Below are 21,233 nucleotides of genomic sequence, written 5' to 3' on the forward strand. Positions count from 1 at the left end.
ACATTCATATTGTACTGTGCAAGTGATTTCCCACAGTCAATGTCCTGCAATAAGAGCAACACCGCTAATATCTGTGGCCCTAGGTGTCACTGAGTAGACTGATAAACCATTTAATTTATCCACAATCCATAGGTAAGGCTATACAGTGCAATATGAATATAAATATGCACAATAGGCCCACAGTCAAAGTCCTACAATAAGAGCTATGGTGCTAATATTTGTGTAAACTATTCGAAGTTGTTCTGTGGGTGTCACTTAGTAGACTGAGCTGGCCCTCCCCGGATTTTGTGTTAAACGCTCTACAACAAAGCTTTCTCTGCCCTTAACCTGGTTCTGAACACCTCCAAAACAAAGGTCATGTGGTTTGGTAAGAAGAATACCCCTCTCCCCACAGGTGTGTTTACTACATCTGAGGGTTTAGAGATCGAAGTAGTCACCTCATACAAGTACTTGGGAGTATGGCTAGACGGTACACTGTCCTTCTCTCAGCACATATGCCTAGTTAAATAAATAATAAACATATCAAAGCTGCAGGCTAAAGTTAAATCTAGACTTGGTTTCCTCTATCGTAATTGCCCCTCTTTCACCCCAGCTGCCAAATTAACCCTGATTAAGATGGCCATCCTACCCATGCTATATTACGGAGATGTCATTTATAGATCGGCAGGTAAGGATGTTCTCGAGCGGCTAGATGTTCTTTACCATTCAGCCATCAGATTTGCCACCAATGCTCCTTATAGGACAGATCACTGCACTCTATACTCTTCTGTAAACTGGTCATCTCTGTATACCCGTTGCAATACCCACTACTTGATGCTTATTTATAAAACCCTTTTAGGCCTCACTCCCCCTATCTGAGATATCTACTGCAGCCCTCATCCTCCACATGCAACACCCGTTCTGCCAGTCACATTCTGTTAAAAGTCCCCAAAGCACACACATCCCTGGGTCGCTCGTCTTTTCAGTTTTCTGCAGCTAGTGACTGGAACGATCTGCAACGAACACTCAAACTGGACAGTTTTGTCTCAATCTCTTCATTCAAATACTCAATCATGGACACTCTTACTGACAGTTGTGGCTGCTTCGCGTGATGTATTATTGTCTCTACCTTCTTGCCCTTTGTGCTGTTGTCTGTGCCCAATAATGTTTGTACCCTGTTCTGTGCAGCTACCATGCTGTGTTGTCATGTGTTGCTGCCATGCTATGTTGTCTTGAGTCTCTCTTTATGTAGTGTTGTGTTGTCTCTCTTGTCGTGATGTGTGTTTTGTCCTATATGTTTAATCCCAGCCCCCGTACCCACAGGACCTTTTGCCTTTTGGTAGGTCGTCATTGTAAATAATTTAAAATAAATATCGACTTGCCTAGTTAAATAAAGGTAAACAATAAAATAAATAAATAAGACTGATACGCTATTGAATTGATCCACAAGCCATAGGTAAGGCTTTACAGTGAAATAAGTATGCCCCCAATGCAATTAGGAAGTCTTATACATCCACAGTGCGATTTCAACTGATTGTTAAATGTGTTTAACAGTCCCACCTGGTTTAACATTATGTAGTCAAAATATGACATGACCGAAATATTTGCATCACTTTCAACGAGGGACTTTTAGTTTGAAGTCGAACAGCAAATTCCACTTTGTGACTAATCGTTATTGTGGCTAGATTCACATAGGTGTCACAATGGTACAGTCTGCCCCCATCCGCGGAACTCCAGTCCCTGCAGATGATCTGGTGGAAATGTTATGAAGATAGGTTTGAAGCCAATAATCATACGCGAGCAAGCATTCCACAGTCTAAAATTAGGAGTGCACACATTGAAGAGCTGTTGAATCACCATCTCTAGGAAATGGATCCAGGATACTTATTACATCTCGCTATTTGAAATACGTCTCAATTCATCTCCTCACTCACGGGCTTTCTTTCTACCACCAATAACATACCAGGCCGACGACGACAGCTAGCTAGCGGGTATTCCTAGCCACCTAGCTAACATACTGGTAAGATGTAATTGCATTTTCGATTCGCATCTTTCTTGGTAGCAAATTTCACAAATGTGACAACGTCAATTAGTACTGATGATAAAATATAATATGTTACTTGTCATGGTAAACAAACTTAAAGATAGATAGCCAGCTACTTATGATAGCTAACGTTAGCTACTTACGATAGCTGTTAGCTAATGCACTCGTGACGTACGTATAAGTGATGGAGTTGGTTTGCTCTGTAACTGTGTTCTTGAGGATGATGATTATTTATAGATGGTAATAATCAGCTAAATACTGGAACAAAAATTAAATGCAGGTCGTTGTAGATAGAATATCCACGTCCTTATTGAAGTTGTAATTAAACATGGCATGGTACTTGTCAACCATTTGGCGGTAGCTTTTCCGTTAAACATAATTAAGTCACCATTACCACGGTATTCGTCATTATTCCGTCAAGACAGTGCGAGGTAGTATCATAACTAAGCTATATCTAGCCAGCAAACCAGGCTATGTAGCTATCTGAGAAGGGTGCCATTGCGGACCGCAATTCAGGGCGTTCCTGCATCCCTCTTTATACTTCTATTGATCCATTTTTAAACTAGGACTCTGGTACAAAAGCTGGAGTTAGGTGCTCCAGTACAGTAGGTGGCGGTAATGCACTGTAACATTGGATGCCAATTGCTGATAAGCCCTCCGTATTTTTATTTTATTTTTAAAATTTAACTAGGAAAGTCAGTTAAGAACAAATTCTTATTTACAATGACGGCCTACCGGGGAACAGTGGGTTAACTGCCTTGTTCAGGGGCAGAACAACAGATTTTTACCTTGCCAGCTCGGAGATTCCATCCAGCAACCTTTTGGTTACTGGCCCAACGCTCTAACCACTAGGCTACCTGCCACCCTTAGTGATGGGGAAACTAAGCTTTGAGGTTTTCCACCCAATTCTGTCGAAAATAGGTTAATTACTCTAGGCTTTGACCAACACAGTTACTATTGGCACCTGCTGGTCAAAATAATTTAGAGCTGCCAAATTATTAGATATGACGTCCCACATCCCTAGCACGTGCGCAACTTAGCCTTTTTGTCTTCTACCAAACCAATCAGGTGGTGGTGCAATGAAGCTTCGGACGTCATTGATCACATGCTTCTGATAAATTGATACAGGGATTGGCACACTGCTTTGAAGTACACTGCTTAGCTATTTTGACACGTGCCTCGGAGCTCCGGGATCAAACGTACCATCACTAGGTAGACGGTGTCCTTCGCCCCGGCTATCAGGCACTGCTTTCCCGCAGTTTTGTTAAAGATGGCGAGGCAGTTGTTCGGCAGGTGGGAGCGAAGGATACTGTGTTAGCGATCTAGCAAGCTAGGACTCCTGTACACAGCAGGCGGGATAGGTAGCTAGCTAGCACACCAGTAGACTGCACTTCGCTCACGCCTGTCAGGCACTGTTTTCACGTAGTTCTGTTAATGAATGCGAGGGAAGGTGTTAGTGAAGGACACTGGGTGCTAGCTAGCTGGCGGAATAGGTAGCTAACAATAGCTAGGACACCAGTAGACTGCACTTCGCTCACGCCTGTCGGACACTGCTTTCCCGCAGTTCTGTTAACGACGGCGAGGCCAGGTGTTCGGCAGGCGGGAGCAAAGGACACGGTGTGCTAGCTAGTAAGCTAGCTAGCTAGGCGGACTCCGGTACACAGCGGGCGGTAGGCAGGTGCAACATCGGTAGCTAGCTAGCTAGGACACCGGTAGACAGTGTCCTTCAAACTCAGATAATACTTTTATTTCCCCTTTGACCCACATTTTAATCCATAGACAATCAGAATATCAAAAGTGTCACTCAAGCATGAAGATGGTGTGCTTGGGGGGGGCGTTCATGCAGGAACAATGGGATGCTCGAGGGGGGGGTGCTCATGCAGGGCGCAATCACGCACTGAGCTAGCCTGCTTCTAGCAATGCTACGCAGAGGTCTTTGAGGGAAAACGTTTCTGTTGGCCCTATTTCTCTGAGTTAAGTAAGGTAAAGGCTACCTTGGATCTTGGGGTCAAGGGCGTTTTGACCCATTGTCACAAATTATGTATATTGTCACCCATGCAGAAGAGTCTTGCACTGTCTAGCTGCAGTTGCACTTCAGGCAAATTATGATGACATTGCAAGAATGAATCTCAAGCCTATAGCTTAAGTACTTGCATGAGTACTACTCAAGCAGTTTTGCTTGTACTAGTCAGTGTCTTCTTCATTTGATAGAAAGCATAACATGTAGGCACCTAGGCAGAAAATATATATTATATTAGGCCTATGTCTGAATACAGACACACTAGCCACAACATCAATATCTGTTCCTTTAGGCAGCCCAAAAGAGATGTGAAGAAATAGCAACATTTGTTTATTTACTATAAGACCATGGCCAGCCAGCTGGTGTGATGGAGTCATTTTCATGTTTTGAAACACCATCAAGAGCACCAATTTCCAGTGAATGGTGAAAATGCAGTATTTTAAACTGCAGTATTTCAGAATATTTCCGACTGTACAGCACTTTTGTGTACCTATGTTTTAATGTTTCTAGTTGTCTCCACAGTTTTAGTTTTGTTCGCAGCAAAACTAACAAGACATTGTCTTGTCCAATAAAGGGACAATCTGGCTATTTAAAAATGTGAGCCCACTGCAATAGGCTACATCCTTTCCATTTTGGTTGCAATTCAGTGTTACTGCTAAGAGTTGGTTTGCATGTTGTGTGAATCATATCTCCCCTCAATGCTTACATAACCAGTCAGTACCGCCTGCAGAGTAGACCACTCTGACCAGATTCAGCTGTTGCCTTAACCTGTGCCATTATTTAGCCTGTGAAGATCATTCGATTGGCGGGGACCTGCTTTCTCTCACATGGTTCAGTCATTACGCTAGCCTACTCTGATTTCCTGCTCTCCGAGAAAGGAAGGCTTTGATTGCTTGATCCAGAGTTCACCTCTTGTCAGATGAGGCAGCTGAGAGGTTTACAGTGTATCTTGTATTTTGCCAGTGTTGCTGTTGCATTGGTAAACTTGACCAGGAGCTCTAGCTCTGTTACCCCTACTTTAAAATGTGTATTTTCAATAACCCTATTTCAATATTATGTCAGTGTTAAAAATGTGCAGTTCTTTTGAGGTGTTTATTAATATCTCCCCCCGCTGTCGAAACCCGGCATTCAACGCATAGTGTACACAGTGACGTACACTATGCATAGTGTACACAGTGACGTTATAATGAAGTAGGGTTATTGGTTTTGGTGGGGAAATTGTGGATGTTGTCAGCCCTGTATGTTGATGCTGGGGGCCTTCAATTCCAGGCCAGATATACAAACTCTGGTGTTGTCATTAAAGTGGCATAATGAAGATGGTAGTTAAATGTTTTGCTTTATATTGGACAGAAATGACCTACCTAGCTAGGCCCTAACTGTATACATTTAGGCCTGGCTCGCAGTTGGCGTTCCAATTCCTCCCAAAGGTGTTTGTTGTGCTTGAGGTCAGGGCTCTGTGCAGGCCAGTCAAGTTCTTCCACACCTATCTCAACAAACCATTTCTGTATGGACCTCGCTTTGTGCACGGGGGCATTGTCATGCTGAAACAGGAAAGGGCTTCCCTAAACTGTTGCCACAAAGTTGGAAGCACAGAATCGTCTAGAGTGTCATTGTATGCTGTAGCATTAAGATTTCCCTTCACTGGAACTAAGGGGCCTAACCTGAACCATGAAAAACAGCCCCAGACTATTATTCTTCCTTCACCAAATGTTGCAGATGGTTCTATGCATTGGGGCAGGTAGCGTTCTCCTCTCATCTGCCAAACCCAGATTTGTTTGTCTGACTGCCAGATGGTGAAGTGTGATTCTTCACTCCAGAGAACGCGTTTACACTGCTCCAGACTCCAATGGCAGCGTGGTTTACACCACTCCAATTGACGCTTGGCATTGCACATGGTGATATTAGGTTTGTGTGCAGCTGCTCGTCAATGGAAACCCATTTCATTAAGCTTAACGACAAACATTTCCTTATGCTGACATTGCTTCCATAGGCAGTTTGTAACTCTGTAGTGAGGACCGACGATTTGTGCGCGCTATGCGCTTCAGCACTCGGTGGTCCCGTTCTGTGAACTTGTGTGGCCTACCACTTCGCGGCTGAGCCATTGTTGCTCCTAGACCTTGCCACTTCACAATAACAGCACTTCTAGTTGACCGGGGCAGCTCTAGCAGTGCAGAAATTTGACGAACTGACCTGTTGGAAAGGTGGCATCCTATGACTGTGCCACATTAAAAGTCACTGAGCTCTTCCGTAAGTCCATTCTACTGCCAATGTTTGTGTATGGAGATTGCATGGTTGTGTGCTCGATTTTTATACACGTCAGCAACGGGTGGGGTTGAAATAGCCAAATCCACTAATTTGAAGGGGTGTCCACATACTTTTGTTAATATAGTGTATATTGAGCAATATATTTGGAACATCAAATATGTAAATATGTATATATGTATATGCACCTATGTATTGTGACAATATTGTATCGTGAGGTCCCTGGCAATTCCCAGCCCTAGTTTTTGCACACAGATTCCATCTCAGCCTCATAACATCTTATTCAATAGAGTTGAATCCAATTGGAGGAAGGCATCCTAATGGTAGCTTGTTACTTGGACAGGTTTGAATTATTTTGTAATTGTTGTCTAGGCCCTTGAGGCATTGAAATTTAGCAGCTGAATGACACACAAGGAGTCTTTTCCAGTCTGCTACAGGCTGTTTTCAGTCATAGCCACTCCAAATGTCACACCATCAGCAAATGAAGGTCACGAACGGCCTGTATTTCATGTCTCCATCTCCGGGCACACATACTATCCAGACGGTCAGGTGCTTTTACTGTATTCTGCATGGCTATTTCTTTTTGCTGATCACGTAAGCCTAGTAGGCTAATATTTGACCCATCAGATCAAACACAACCATCTTTATCAGATATAGGCTACTGGTAAGCTAATCTGCTTGTGGAGTGTTTGTCTTTCTGGCTGGAGTTTCAAAGGCACCACTTGCAAATGTATCTAGTTTCTAGTGCGGAATGGACTGAGTAGTTGTAGGCACTGGACTACTTTGTTAAATGGTCTTGTGGTCTGGCTCTAGATGTAACCTAAGCCTAACTTCTGAATTATAGATAGTAGGTGGAGCCAACATTTCAACACCATTAAGAAGGGCTCCCGAGTGGCGCAACGTTCTAATGCACTGCATCTCAGTGCAAGAGGCGTCACTACAGTCCCTGGTTCGAATCCAGACTGAATCACATCCGGCCGGGATTGGGAGTCCGGTAGAGCAGCGCACGATTGGCCCAGTGTCGTTTGGGTTTTGCCGGGGTAGGTGGTCATTGTAAATAAGAATTTGTTCTTAACTGACTTGCCTGGTTAAATAACAAAAAACTAAAGGAGGCTACTGGGAACAAGATACAAGTGTGCACAGTTTTTACATTGCCACATAGATTTGTTATTTGCTGCCACTTCACTGCTGAGGTCCCTAGTGCATTAGTGCCCACACATTTGTAAGTTAATTATGCTACTCCAAGAAGGAAGGTAAACAAACCAGTGAGGAAGGCTCAGGCAATATTTCCTCTGTGTTATTGATAGAAAAAAAAGCTACGCCTTTGTACATGCGGTGGCATCTTAAATGAAGATTCTAGACCATTTTTAGGCCTAGTTGCTTTGTTGACCATTCATAGGAGTGGGCCTTTTTTGACACCTGAGAATAACCTTCCATGGACATTTGTTTGTACCAGCCTTTGACGTCTGCTTAATAATGTAAGGGCATGACCTGGAGTTGAGCACACAATTAAGCTTTATCCATATCCGAGACCTGTGGGTAGGTAATTAGGCTTTATTGTGAAAGGAGCAACGAAACAAATGAGCTACAGGCCTCATTGAGGAAATTGAATGAACTAGAGCTGCTTTTATCAAACATTCGGCTACCTTTCAGTGAAAGGCCAGTTATGTACAGATTCTGCCAGAGAAACTCATCAGGATTCATGCCTATTTTAGATCACAGCCTAATTTATTTTTTATGAACCAATTCATATTATTCTTTGAGTCTACTCGAGGTACTTGTCCTCTTCCCGTTCTGTGGTAAGTTTGTTTGTCAGTTTTTTTTTCAGGTTCTCCATTTGGTCAGGCCTAGTCCAGAGCCATATATCTTAATTGGAAAAATAAAATATGATTTTTTTCAAATTCAAAACATAGGTATATATTTTACTGGTGCACAAAATGAACCGTGCATCAACATCAACACCGTGTGTTCAAAGAACAAAATCATCAAAACATGATTTTCACACAAAAACTAAAACATAATAATGAATATTTACTGCAAATCAGTGTGACTTCTGCTGTTGCCTTTCAGAGATCAGTTCAGAAATGTGCGGCTTCACCTTGGCAAGTGCCACTCATGTCATTTTCGCAACTAAGTCTGTTCCTTTTCTTCGTTTTTATGTCCAGCATCCTCGAAAAGGATTGCCTGCAAAGATATGTTGTAACAAACGGTATGAAAATCTCCAGAGCTTTTTTAGCAATAACAGGGTACGTTACCATTTGTTGACACCAAAATGTTGAAAGCGTTGTTGTTCTGAAGAGTTGCTGTTGAACCTGGCTCTGCTGAATTTCAATGATTTCATCGAGGTATTCATCATTGACATCTGTTGTCTCAACACTAAACGTGAACGGCTGTCTCACCCATGCTGGATATGACTCTCTTGTAGGGAAGTATCCGTCGAGAGACTTTGCAAGCTCATCTAAGTGCGTGGCAATTGCTTGCTTCAGTTCCGCGGGTACAGAAATGTCTCCGATTCCAGATACATCTTCGATCTTACTTACACAGTCGTCCAGCAGGGGAAAGTTTGCGAAGTTATCGTTCTCTGTTCATCGTTTCCATAACGGTAGCTTTTTTTGAAAAGCCTTCAGGTTTTCCTCCGCTTCGATGATGTTGACTCCACCGCCCTGCATCTTTTGATTGAGATGATTGAGAGCTGCGAAGATATCAGCCATGTACGCTAAAATGAGAATGAACTCAGAATTTTTGAAGCAATCTGCATGACAATGTTGGTGCTCTTGCAAAAACAGGGCTAATTCCACACGCACGGCAAAAACACGATTCAGCACCTGTCCCCGGGATATCCACCGAACGTTAGAATGGTACAGAAGTACCTCGTATTCAGAGCCCATTTCTTTACACAGCTCACTGAAGATGCGGTGCCTCAGAGCACTAGTTCGCACATAGTTCACGCATTCCACTACAATTTTTAATACTTCTGCCAGTTTTGGAGGCAAGGTTTTTGTTGCCAACGCATGCCTGTGCAGAATACAATGCGTAACAATGATGTGTGGTGCATCGGCTTTCATTAGCACACCAAAACCAGACTTTCTTCCCAGCATGACTGGAGCTCCGTCCGAACAAACTGCAGAAACCATATCCCACGAAAGATTGTCGTCTTTGAAGAAGTCATCCACAAGTTTCTTCACATCGGATGCCTTAGTTGTTGTTGTAAGAGGCTTACAAAATAAAAAATCTTCCTTTATCACGTCGTCTTTCACATAGCGCACGAATACAGCAAGCTGGCTTAGATTGGAAACGTCTGTGGTCTCGTCGAGTTGAAGGCTGAATTTTGCCGGGCTTGAAATCAGATCTGCAACTACTTGAGCCAAGATGTCTTTGCTCATGTCCTCTATTCTGTCGCTGATGGTGTCATTTGAAAGAGGAATTTGGGACAACTTAACTTCAGCCTCTTTTCCCAGCATGATATTCGCCATCTTCAACACAGCTGGTTTTATGAGTGTTTCACCAATGGTGTGTGGTTTGCCCTGCTTTGCGATCAGGTAAGCAACTTCGTACGATGCTGTGAGGATCGGTTTGTTGATGGGTACAAAGCCGAGAACAGGCAGAGTAGCCTTTTCATCGAATCTGGCTCTCTTCACCTTGAATTCAGCGAGCGTTGTGTTCTTGTATTTTCCATCTCCATGCAGCTTAAGGAAGTGTTCTCTTAGTTTTGCCGGTGCTAGACTAGAATTGCTCAACTTGGCATTGCAAATCATGCAGTTAGGACGCTGACTCCCATCACGTTCCGTTATACATGTGAATCCATATTGTACATATTCGTCCGACCACTTTCTTTTTTTGCTCGACATAGTAAGTATGAAAGGATTAAAATATTAAGAAAGAAATCACAAGACGTACCATCACGACAGTCACAAGTCGACTACTGAGCGCACCAAATTCCCTGCAGCACAGATAGGCCAAGCGATGTAGCGTGATCACCTGCAGCCAATGATGGCCAAGCGGGGCGTGTCATCACGAATCATATGAGTCGGATGTGTGTCTTGACCTCCGCCGAACCGCTGAGACTGACTCACCGAACCCCTGGGGTTTGATCGAACCCAGGTTAAGAACCACTGGAATAGAAGGAAGCCTATACAGAATAAACATTTTCCAAAACATGCATCTTGTTTACAACAAGGCACTAAAGTAAAACTGCAAAAAATGTGTCAAAGAAATGTACTTTATGTCCTGAATATAATGTGTTATGTTTGGGACAAATCCAACACATCACTGAGTACCACTCTTCATATTTTCCATCATGGTAGTGGATGCATCATGTAATGGGTGTGCTTGTCATCGGCAAGGATTAGGATTTTGCCTGTGCTTAGATCTATTCTGTTTCTTTTTATCCTAAAAAACTTCCTAAAGGGAAAACCTGGTTTAGTCTGCTTTCCAACAGACACTGGGAGATGAATTCACCTTTTTCAGCAGGACAATAACTTTTTTTTTCTTTTCTGGGTAGCTTTATTGTTTTAGTTAGAACAATTTCCCCCTTTTTGTTGTTATTCCGAGGTCCGTGCTCTCTGATTGGCTCAAAGTGAAGTTGGGATTTGATACTGTGATTTTATTGCCATTCGATGTTCCTAACATATCTGCTGCAGAGGGACGAGAGCCATGAGAAAACGAGTTTTGCTCAATCATGGTGGAAATAAATGTGCTGAAAACAAATTGGCTCCCTATTTTAAAAGAATATGGAGAACAAGCTATGAAGGACAAATTCTGGAGTTTAATGTAGAATAACACAGCTGTGCTAAGTGTCCACTTTGAGAGAGCACACTACTAGATGGGGTTGGGTGTCTGTCAGTTAGGCTATAGGCTATAGTTTACCTTTTGTGTTTCTATTGTCTCCTGCTCTCAAATTACTTCTCTGACGGGTGCTGTAGCGCTGGTTTTAGACTACAGTCCTTTATTTAACATAAAGGCCTGTTTATTGCCTTACCTCCTCACTCCATTTGCACACACTGTACAGTATATAGACTCTTTTTTTCTATTGTGTTATTGACTATACGCTTGTTTATTCCATGTGTAACTCTGTTGTTGTTTGTGTCACACTGCTTTGCTTTATCTTGGCCAGGTCGCTGTTGTAAATGAGAACTTGTTCTCAACTAGCCTACCTGGTTAAATAAAGGTGATATATATATACATATATATATATATATATATTTATTCAAATTCACGTCAGACACATACCTCCATTTAAGTCGCTTCAGTCTCTTTTAGTATGTTAATCTGTCCTGTAGCCTAAACGGTACTTGGAGACATGTTTATGTCTTGCTGTATTTACTATCCAAATGGCCCATTTTCTGTTAACTTACAACGTCAGCCCAGCTATCAATCTCAAATCTCTGTCCACAGGCTGATTTGTGAGATATTTTGACTCTTAGCAAAAACTGCTTTTCGAGCAGAAGTGTCTGCTCTAATCACTGAATCATGCCTTAATTTCCACCCCATTGCCATCGAGGCAGATTGATAGTTTTGCTGGGTCGAGTGCTGCGAGAGACTTGCAGCCCAAGCGATTCTCCACAAGCAGTGCCTAATCAGAGTATTTCATTATGATAGTAGTATTCATCTTATCAAAATGTGTTGTATTGGAAGAGGAGTACTAGGTCTTTGAATGTGGCACAATGAGACCTATAGCCTATGATACACTAACTCACTGGTCACTTTTCCTGATTTATGTTGAATTGCAATGTGTGTTATGAATTCCTACATCTTAGTCATGGGTTGGTGAAGTTGTAAAGGTGGATGTGGAGAAAGCTTATTTCCACATTTCGAATCCCCTGTCCTTTGGGCTACATCTCCATAAATGTTTAGCTGGATTACTTCTCATGTTCTCAAACACTTGAGTTTGCAGTCTTCACTACAGACTATAGCTCAGCAAATGCCCTCTCTCTAGCGTTAGGAAAGTGCCTCATCAGATGGGCTTATAAATCAATATCAGCACAGCTTTTCTGGGAATATCAGATACCTGTTAGGCATACCAGAATGCCACAGGCCTTGCAAGCATTACTTTGTGGTGTCATGCACAATGAACTTATCTCCCTTTAAGTAACTGTCCAGTGTTTCCAGATTTCTATGAAATATACAATATGAGTGAAATAGTTTTCCTTCCATTTCAAAAATGTTTTTGTTAAAAAGCATCTTTTCTGTGTTGGAATGGTGAGGGCGTCCCACAACAATGGTGTGGTCATAAAAAATATTCATGCGAGTTTAGGCTGTCCCCGAATAAAATAATAAACTCTTGGTCGACCAAGAGTTGTCTGTTCTGTTACCGAAATGTTTCATTTGTTTAGGAAAAACATTCCCTATTCCCTCAACCCTTGCTCTCTTTATGTGACAGGTATGACCAAAGACCAGTGGTGGGGAAAAGTACCCGATTATCGTACTTAAGTAAAAGTAAAGATACCTTAAGAGAAAATGACTCAAGTGAAAGTGACCCAGTAAAATACTACTTGAGTAAAAGTCTACAAGTATTTGGTTTGAAATAAACTTAAGTATCAAAAGTAAATGTAATTGTTGAAATATACTTAAGTATCAAAAGTAAAAGTATAAATAATTTCATGTTCCTTATATTAAGCAAAACCAGACAGCACTTTTTTTTTTTTTTTTTTTTTTTTTTTTTTTTTATACAGATTGTCAGGGACACACTCCAACATAATTTACAAACAAAGCATTTGTGTTTAGTGAGTCCGCCAGATCAGAGGCAGTGGAGATGACCAGGCATGTTTTCTTGATAAGTGTGTGAATTGGACCATTTTCCTGTCCTGCTCAGCATTCCAAATGTAACGAGTACTTTTGTGTGTCTAATGCTCTATGCTACTATGCAAATGCAATGATATACATGCAATGCTTTATTATAAAGTTTATTTAGAAATTTGTGTATGCGTTCATTACCTCGGAACTCCCCAGGTCTTTTTGTACCGGCACCTCCCAATTTACAAATGAAGCACTGAAGTTGTCATTTCCAAATGTTTAGGTCAGTTATGCTGCTTTGCTATCGAACAGCAAGGTTTGCATTAAATAGGCTCAATAGTTTTTACTGATGCATTTTGGCAATATTCAATTATATAAACAAAAGCATTCACTGTGAAAGTTGATAGGCTACATGTAGGCCATTCATATATAGCTTATGTGCAGCACTTAGTTAAATTTATCGAATAATTTATTGTTTTCTTGCACGAACCGCGAGCTGTCAAACGCAGACATTTCGCTCAAAACACAGGGATGTCGTTTCGCCCGGGACTTGTATTGTCAGAGGACATTGGAGTTCGCCAAAAAACAGTAGGTTATTCTGGCTGGAGTTTTTACTCTCATGTCATGTAAAACAAATGCTGACATGGCAGATTCGGACAGAAATAAAATGACATATGGTGTTGTGTGCTCGTGGACATAATTACATTTCCCGACCTCCCCCAGTAAAACCTATCCCGTCCGAATATGGCACAATAGGGCCTGACTTAACCAATTTATTTATGTTATGAAATTCTATATTACAAACTGAACACCGTAACACATGTGACAGCAAAATAGATGCAGAGGATGTGAAAAATAAACTGGGAATGGAAAAATGTTTACTGGTTGCTCAGGAGGTAAATGGAAAGCCAGATGGGTGGAATAAATTTGACTAGTTGTGGAAAATACTGGAGAACAAGAAAAATAACATAAGGAGCAAGAGCTGGCTGCATATTATGTGTGGCAAACAGGGGCTGTATAGAAAACAATATGATTTTTCTGACCCTTTGGAACAATGTAAACAACACTAAATAAATTATAAGCCTACCAGAGACTCTGTAAAACTTTGTTTTTGTTAAGCCTTTATTACAGCAAAGACTAAAAACAGGAGCATTCATTTGTGAATGCAATTTCCGTAATGGAACGGTTTATTTATTGTTTAAACTAATTATTCAAGGCTGGCTTTATTATATTTTAAAATGAAAATGCTAGATTGCATTTCAAATCATGAATGACTTGTATGCTGTGTGATGACATGAATGAATGATTGATACAGTAGCCTAGATAAGTATTGAAATGTAGACCAAAGTAAGTTACGGTATTAAGACTAAACAGCATGCGAGCCTACAGCTCAATGGTGGTTATACAAGGCTGCTATCCTAGGGGTACTAATGACAATGACGTTACTTATGATCATAATAGTAATAATAACAAATATACATTACATTTTTCGGACAATTTGGAAGTGTAAACCACACTAAATCAATTATAAATAATACCAGAGAGGCTGTACTAATGAAAAAAGTTTAAAGCCTTTATTACAGCAAAGCAAAGATTAAAAACAGCCACATTTGGGAAGTTATTTATTTGACATGTCATTCATTGCATGAGGCTTGGTGCTCACGGAATCAGTAGGCTATTAAACAAACACTCAAACAGGCAACAGAAGCAGGATCTGTCTTATTTCTGTAGATATATTGTTGATAAAGCCAGGCACATTTAACAGTTAGGCTACTGATTTTAGACCTAATTAAGTTGGTTTCCTCTCTCCTCACTTTTCTTAGACAATAAGGCAAGGGCTGTTTTCTCATCTCCTCATTCTGCTACTGCCTCCGCTGCATTGTTCTCAACACCAATATGCTAGTTAACGTTGCTATTATGCACATAGCAACATTGTCTAGGACACGGCGCCAATTCAACAGCGGACTGATGTGTGTCTGAACCGTGGACTGCGACCACTATCCAATGCTGGAGAACGCACATTTGTTATAAAATAATATTTTTATTAGTGTCGCATCATTGTTCTTACATAATATAACCATATAAAATTTCAGTAGCACGTCTCAGACTGATGGACTGTGCCATCCCCATGGCCTCCACAATGCATCAGTCATTCGTAAAGTATTCAGACCCCTTGACTTTTTCCAAATTTTGTTAGGTTACGGCCTTATTCTGACATGTATTAAATCCTTTTCTCCCCTCAGCAATCTACACACAATACCCCATAATGACAAAACAAAAACCGTTTCGTTGACATTTTTGCTAATTTATCAAATAAAAAAAATGAAATATCACATTTACACAAGTATTCAGACCCTTTACTCATTTCTTTGTTATAGCACCTTTGGCAGTGATTACAGCTACACTCTTGGCACACCTGTATTTGGGGAGTTTCTCCCATTCTTTTCTGTAGATCCTCTGACGCTCTGTCAGGTTGGATGGAGAGCGTTGAGGCACAGCTATTTTCATGTCTCTCCAGTGATGTTCGATCGTGTTCAAGTCTGGGCCACTCAAGGACATTCACAGACTTGTCCCAATGCTACTTCTGCGTTGTCTTTGCTGTGTGCTTAGGGTCGTTGTCCTGTTGGAAGGTGAACCTTCGCCCCAGTCTTGAGCTCTCTCGAGCAGGTTTTCATCAAGGACTTCTCAGTACTTTGCTCCGTTCATCTTTCTCTCGATCCTGACTATAGAAAGCTAGATATACTCGCCTTTTGTTCTAATTTGATTAGTATTAGCTATCAACACTGCACTTTGAAATGGTGAATGCATGACTTTTAGCGCTTATAGATAAGTCCGAAAATTACATACACCTTAGCCAAAGACATTTAAACTCAGTTTTTCACAATTGCTGACATTTAATCCTAGTAAACATTCCCTGTCTTAGGTCAGTTAGGATCACCACTTTATTTTAAGAATGTGAAATGTCAGAATAATAGTAGAGAGAATGATTTATTTCACCTTTTATTTCTTTCATCACATTCCCAGTGGGTCAGAAGTTTACATACACTCAATTAGTATTTGGTAGCATTGCCTTTAAATTGTTTAACTTGGGTCAAACGTTTCGGGTAGCCTTCCACAAGCTTCCCACAATAAGTTGGGTGAATTTTGGCCCATTCCTCCTGACAGAGCTGGTGTAACTGAGTCAGGTTTGTAGGCCTCCTTGCTCGCACAAACCTTTTCAGTTATGCCCACAAATGTTCTATAGGGTTGAGGTCAGGGCTCTGTGATGCCACTCCAATACCTTGACTTTGTTGTCCTTAAGCCATTTTTCCACAACTTTGGAAGTATGCTTGGGGTCATTGTCCATTTGGAAGACCCATTTGCGACCAAGCTTTAACTTCCTGACTGATGTCTTGAAATGTTGCTTCAATATATCCACATCATTTTCCTACCTCATGATGCCATCTATTTTGTGAAGTGCACCAGTCCCTCCTGCAGCAAAGCACCCCCACAACATGATGCTGCCACCCCCGTGCTTCACGGTTGGGATGGTGTTCTTCGGCTTGCAAGCTTCCCCCTTTTTCCTCCAAACATAACAATGGTCATTATGGCCAAACAGTTCTATTTTTGTTTCATCAGACCAGAGGACATTTCTCCAAAAAGTACGATTTTTGTCCCCATATGCAGTTGCAAACCGTAGTCTGGCTTTTTTTATGGTGGTTTTGGAGCAGTGGCTTCTTCCTTGCTGAGCAGCCTTTCAGGTAATGTCGATTATAGGACTCGTTTTACTGTGGATATAGATACTATTGTACCTGTTTCCTCCAGCATCTTCACAAGGTCCTTTGCTGTTGTACTGGGATTGATTTGCACTTTTTGCACTAAAGTACGTTCATCTCTAGGAGATAGAACGCGTCTCCTTCCTGAGCAGTATGACGGCTGCGTGGTCCCATGGTGTTTATACTTGCGTACTATTGTTTGTACAGATGAACGTGGTACCTTCAGGCATTTGTAAATTGCACCCAAGGATGAACCGGACTTGTGGAGGTCTACAATTCTTTTTCTGAGGTCTTGGCTGATTTCTTTTGATTTCCCCATGATGTCAAGCAATGAGGCACTGAGTTTGAAGGTAGGCCTTGAAATACATCCACAGGTACACCTCCGATTGACTCATGTTGTCAATTAGCCCAACAGAAGCTTCTAAAGCCATGACATAATTTTCTGGAATTTTCCAAGCTTTTTAAAGGCACAGTCAACTTAGTGTATGTAAACTTCTGACCCACTGGAATTGTGAAACTGTACATTTTAAGTGAAATAATCTGTTTGTAAACAATTGTTGGAAAAATGTTTTGTGTCATGCACAAAGTAGCCGACTTGCCAAAACTATAGTTTGTTAACAAGAAATTTGTGGAGTGGTTGAAAAACAAGTTTTAATGACTCCAACCTAAGTGTATGTAAACTTCTGACTTCAACTGTACATTAGTGTTTTGATGCTAGCTAATGAAGGTGCTAACTAGTGCTTGATAACTTTGTCGCACATGGAAGTATGATTACAAGGAAAACGCACAATCACTAACAGCGGCATTTCTGTGTTGAGTCTACACCTCTACTTCACATCTACTGCAGAATGTGACAATTAGCTCTCCTTCAGGAAATGTCTATACTGAGCCTCCTTTCTGTTGGCACCTACTACTATACCCCGTTCAACGGCACTTAAATATTTTGTCTTCCCCATTCACCCTCTGAATGCCACAAGTACACAATCCATGTCTCAATTGTCTCAAGGCTTAAAAATCCTTCTTTAACCTGTCTCCTCCACTTCATCTACACTGATTTGAAGTGGATTTAACAAGTGACATCAATAAGGGATCATAGCTTTCACCTGGTCAGTCTGTCATGGAAAGAGCAGGTGTTCCTAATGTTTTGTACATTCAGTGTATATGTGTCCTTGAAACTTTAGGCAGAAATGTGGTGGACATGTGCCCCTTAAATTACTGTTCTGTAGGCTTGGGCGATACCACGGTATACGCCACTGCTTATAACTATAAGAAGTCTAAGATGTGTCAAATAAATTATATCCAGCTCAGGGCTACAGCTATGCATTTGGTTTGCTAACTTGCTAGATGTCATGATTTAAGTTTCTTGGTTACAGCAGACACATTCAATCCACTCCTGGATTAAGAACCCTGTTTTTTAAATAGCGGCCCTTGTGTGCACATTCGGTAATACAGTGTGGTACAGAAACTGTATGACAGTATGGAAATCTGGAATACTGCCCAACCCTACTCTTCTGTAATTTGAATTGGCAATAATTTCATTAGTAAGTGGTATGCTAATACAATCAAATGGATTGTGTTTTTTAAGATCCCTTTGAAAACACACCTAAAATGCTGTCAAAATCACAGATTTTTGTTGATATTTTGATCCCTCGATTAATAGGATAACATTTCAGCATGCTCCTAATGATTTCAAAATATTGTGTGATACTGTATCTGTGGATTAGAATGATATATGACATGTTCCAAAACAGTGCTTGCATAATAAGTAGTGGTAGCCTTAGTATTGTGTCCCATACATCCCATTCAAAAAGGTAGAGTTATATTGTTCCATTTTCAACATTCTAAGTACAGGGAAATCCAAATGGCAGCCATTTGATTAAAATGACCACCCTTGTTGACTGACACGCTTCCCAGACTGCCTCCAATCTTTAAAATGTTCCTTAAGTAGGCGGCAGGTAGCCTAGCGGTTAAGAGGTGAAAAATCTGTCTACGTGCCCTTGAGCAAGGCACTGAACCATAATTGCTCCTGTAAGTCGGTCTGGATAAGAGCATCTGCTAAATTACTAAAATGTCAAATGCAAAATGTTACGGTATCTAGTATTAATGTACCAAGTTTCATAATTTTATCATAAAATACACAATTTTGGGTATATTTGGTTCTTATGCAAGTGGTTCAGCAGTGGGGGATGGTCATGGTTACTCATGTTCGCTGAGCCTGCTGCCAGTACCTGTTAGAGTGATGGCTGGACCATAGTGCAAGCTCTGAGGGAGCTTACATTCCCGGGAAGATCTCTCGCACAGGACCCCTTTGGCCCCTAAGCTGCTTACTTCATCAGAGAGACGCTATTGAAAAGTCTCCCTAAGTCCTACAAGTGCCTCCAACAGAAAGGAGGCTCAGTATAGACATTTCCTGAAGGAGAGCTGATTGTCACATTCTGGAGTAGATGTGAAGTAGAGTGTGTAGACTCAACACAGAAATGCCACTGTTGGTGTTTGTGCGTTTTCCTTGTAATCATACTTCCATGTGCGACAAAGTTATCAAGCACTAGTTAGCACTTTCATTAGCTAGCATCAACACACTCATGGATATAGCCTTGGCTACATATTTTTTCACACAACGAAATGTGATTTCTTTCTTGCTGTATTAGCTAGCTGTCTATAAGCGCTAAACGTCATGCATTCACCATTTGAAAGTGCAGTGTTGATAGCTAATACTAATCAAATTAGAACAAAAGGGGAGTATGTCTAGCTTTCTATAGTGATTAATTGACTAGCAACAGAAGTTGCTATCTAGATACAGAGACAACTGATCATTAGGACTTAGCCTAAAGGCCATAATTTAATTATTGTGAATATCTAGATTATAGAATGCATTTCTTCTTGCACATGCCTACAAGGTGTTGAAAGCCTTCCACATGGATGCTGGCCCATGTTGACTCCAATGCTTGCCACAGTGTGTCAAGTTGGCTGGATTTCTTATGGGTGGTGAACCAGGGAATGAAGTGCTGGGGAGGGAAGTGGGGAATGGTTCACAGGGGGAACCGTAGGGGGGGGGCTTATTAACACTAAAGATAACGATTACATCATTAATACTACATTCTTTTCTTTTTTTAAACAATGGCAATGCTAGCTATTCTCTCTTGGAATCTGAAAGGCCTAAACGGTCCTATTAAATGTTCCGGCTGTCTTGATATCCTAGCAAGAAACCATGTTGATAGAGCAATGCTCCAAGAAACACACCTGGTTCAAAAGGACTCGCATAGAATGGGAACCATTTGTACAAACTGGCTGCTTTTTCATCAGCCCCAAACAACAAAACTAAAAGTGTAATCATAATGATGCCTAAAGGCTAACTAACTGAAAAGTTGGTCACATAAAAGAGACAACTGATCATAGATTCTTAAGATATTTGCCCGGAGTGGACATGTTTCCAATGATAATTGTCCACACTGTCTGAGGTGGGGTGGAACTCTCCTTTCTGTAGAGTCCGTAAAACTGTGCATGTGCACAGATTAGTAATTTTTAACAAACTTGTTCAAATTGTCATAGCAGTATTAGCTAGACAAGCTTGAATTACAAAAAAGTGTTAAACAAATAAGCCTTGTGTGGTTAGCTGCTTTTTCAATTTACCGACACTTTTAGGCAATAGATTTCCATAAAAAAAAAATACAATTACCCTAGCTACTTTAGCCTTGTTCACACAGCAGGCCTTAATGCTCAAAGCAGGCCTTAATGCGCAAACCTGTTTTGAAATACTGACTGTTCAAAACAGTAAGTTACAAGTGATCAAATTGCATTTGTGTGTATTCAGACCGCGGTCATTTGCTGAGATGGCTATGCTTGTTTTCATAGTAATGACGGGTGTATGCGCAGTGGTGTAAGTTGATTGGTGGTGCTTGTGCTTCCTATCAAAACGAGTCCTTTTTGGCTAATCACAGCAGTCAACTAGCTAGCTAGGTAGTTTTTCAGCTTTCTAGTACTTTCTCTAATTTGTTTGTAAACAATTAACAAGCTAGTAAGCTACCACATGTTCTCGTCAAACTGTCAACAGAGTAGCTAGAAAGCAACAAAATATGCCAAATAACAGTCTAAAAACCACTTGAGGGAAAATAAATCGCATGGCCAGGAATCAGATTTGTATGTGGCTTGAAATATCCCATGTGCTTTTGGGCTGTTCAGACTGCAGGAATTTTTTTATTTTTTCCTCTCTATTGTGTTATTGACTGTACGTTTGTTTATTCCATGTGTAACTCTTTGTTGTTGCTTGTGTCGCACTGCTTTGCTTTCTTGGCCAGGTCGCAGTTGTAAATGAGAACTTGTTCTCAACTGGCCTACCTGGTTAAATAAAGGTGAAATTAAAAAAAGACTGCAGGAAAAATGTGTGTGCCAAAAAATAGGATTTGAGTCACTTCAAACTGCCAGTGTGAACAAGGTTTTAGTG

The 21,233-nt window shown here is 41.0% G+C and overlaps 1 protein-coding gene across 1 annotated transcript in view; it reads left to right on the forward strand.

The window, feature by feature from the left end:
* Nucleotides 1-1,729: 1,729 nt before the first annotated feature.
* The window catches only part of LOC120045552 (MAP kinase-activating death domain protein-like), a 71,903-nt gene continuing 52,399 nt past the window's right edge, over nucleotides 1,730-21,233 (forward strand). Inside the window, exon 1 of the mRNA XM_038990457.1 lies at nucleotides 1,730-1,999. The gene's annotated coding sequence lies outside the window, so the exon portion shown is untranslated. The remainder of the gene's footprint in view (nucleotides 2,000-21,233) is intronic.

The sequence above is a fragment of the Salvelinus namaycush genome, chromosome 1 (assembly GCF_016432855.1).
Source record: "Salvelinus namaycush isolate Seneca chromosome 1, SaNama_1.0, whole genome shotgun sequence".
NCBI classification, from domain to species: domain Eukaryota; kingdom Metazoa; phylum Chordata; class Actinopteri; order Salmoniformes; family Salmonidae; genus Salvelinus; species Salvelinus namaycush.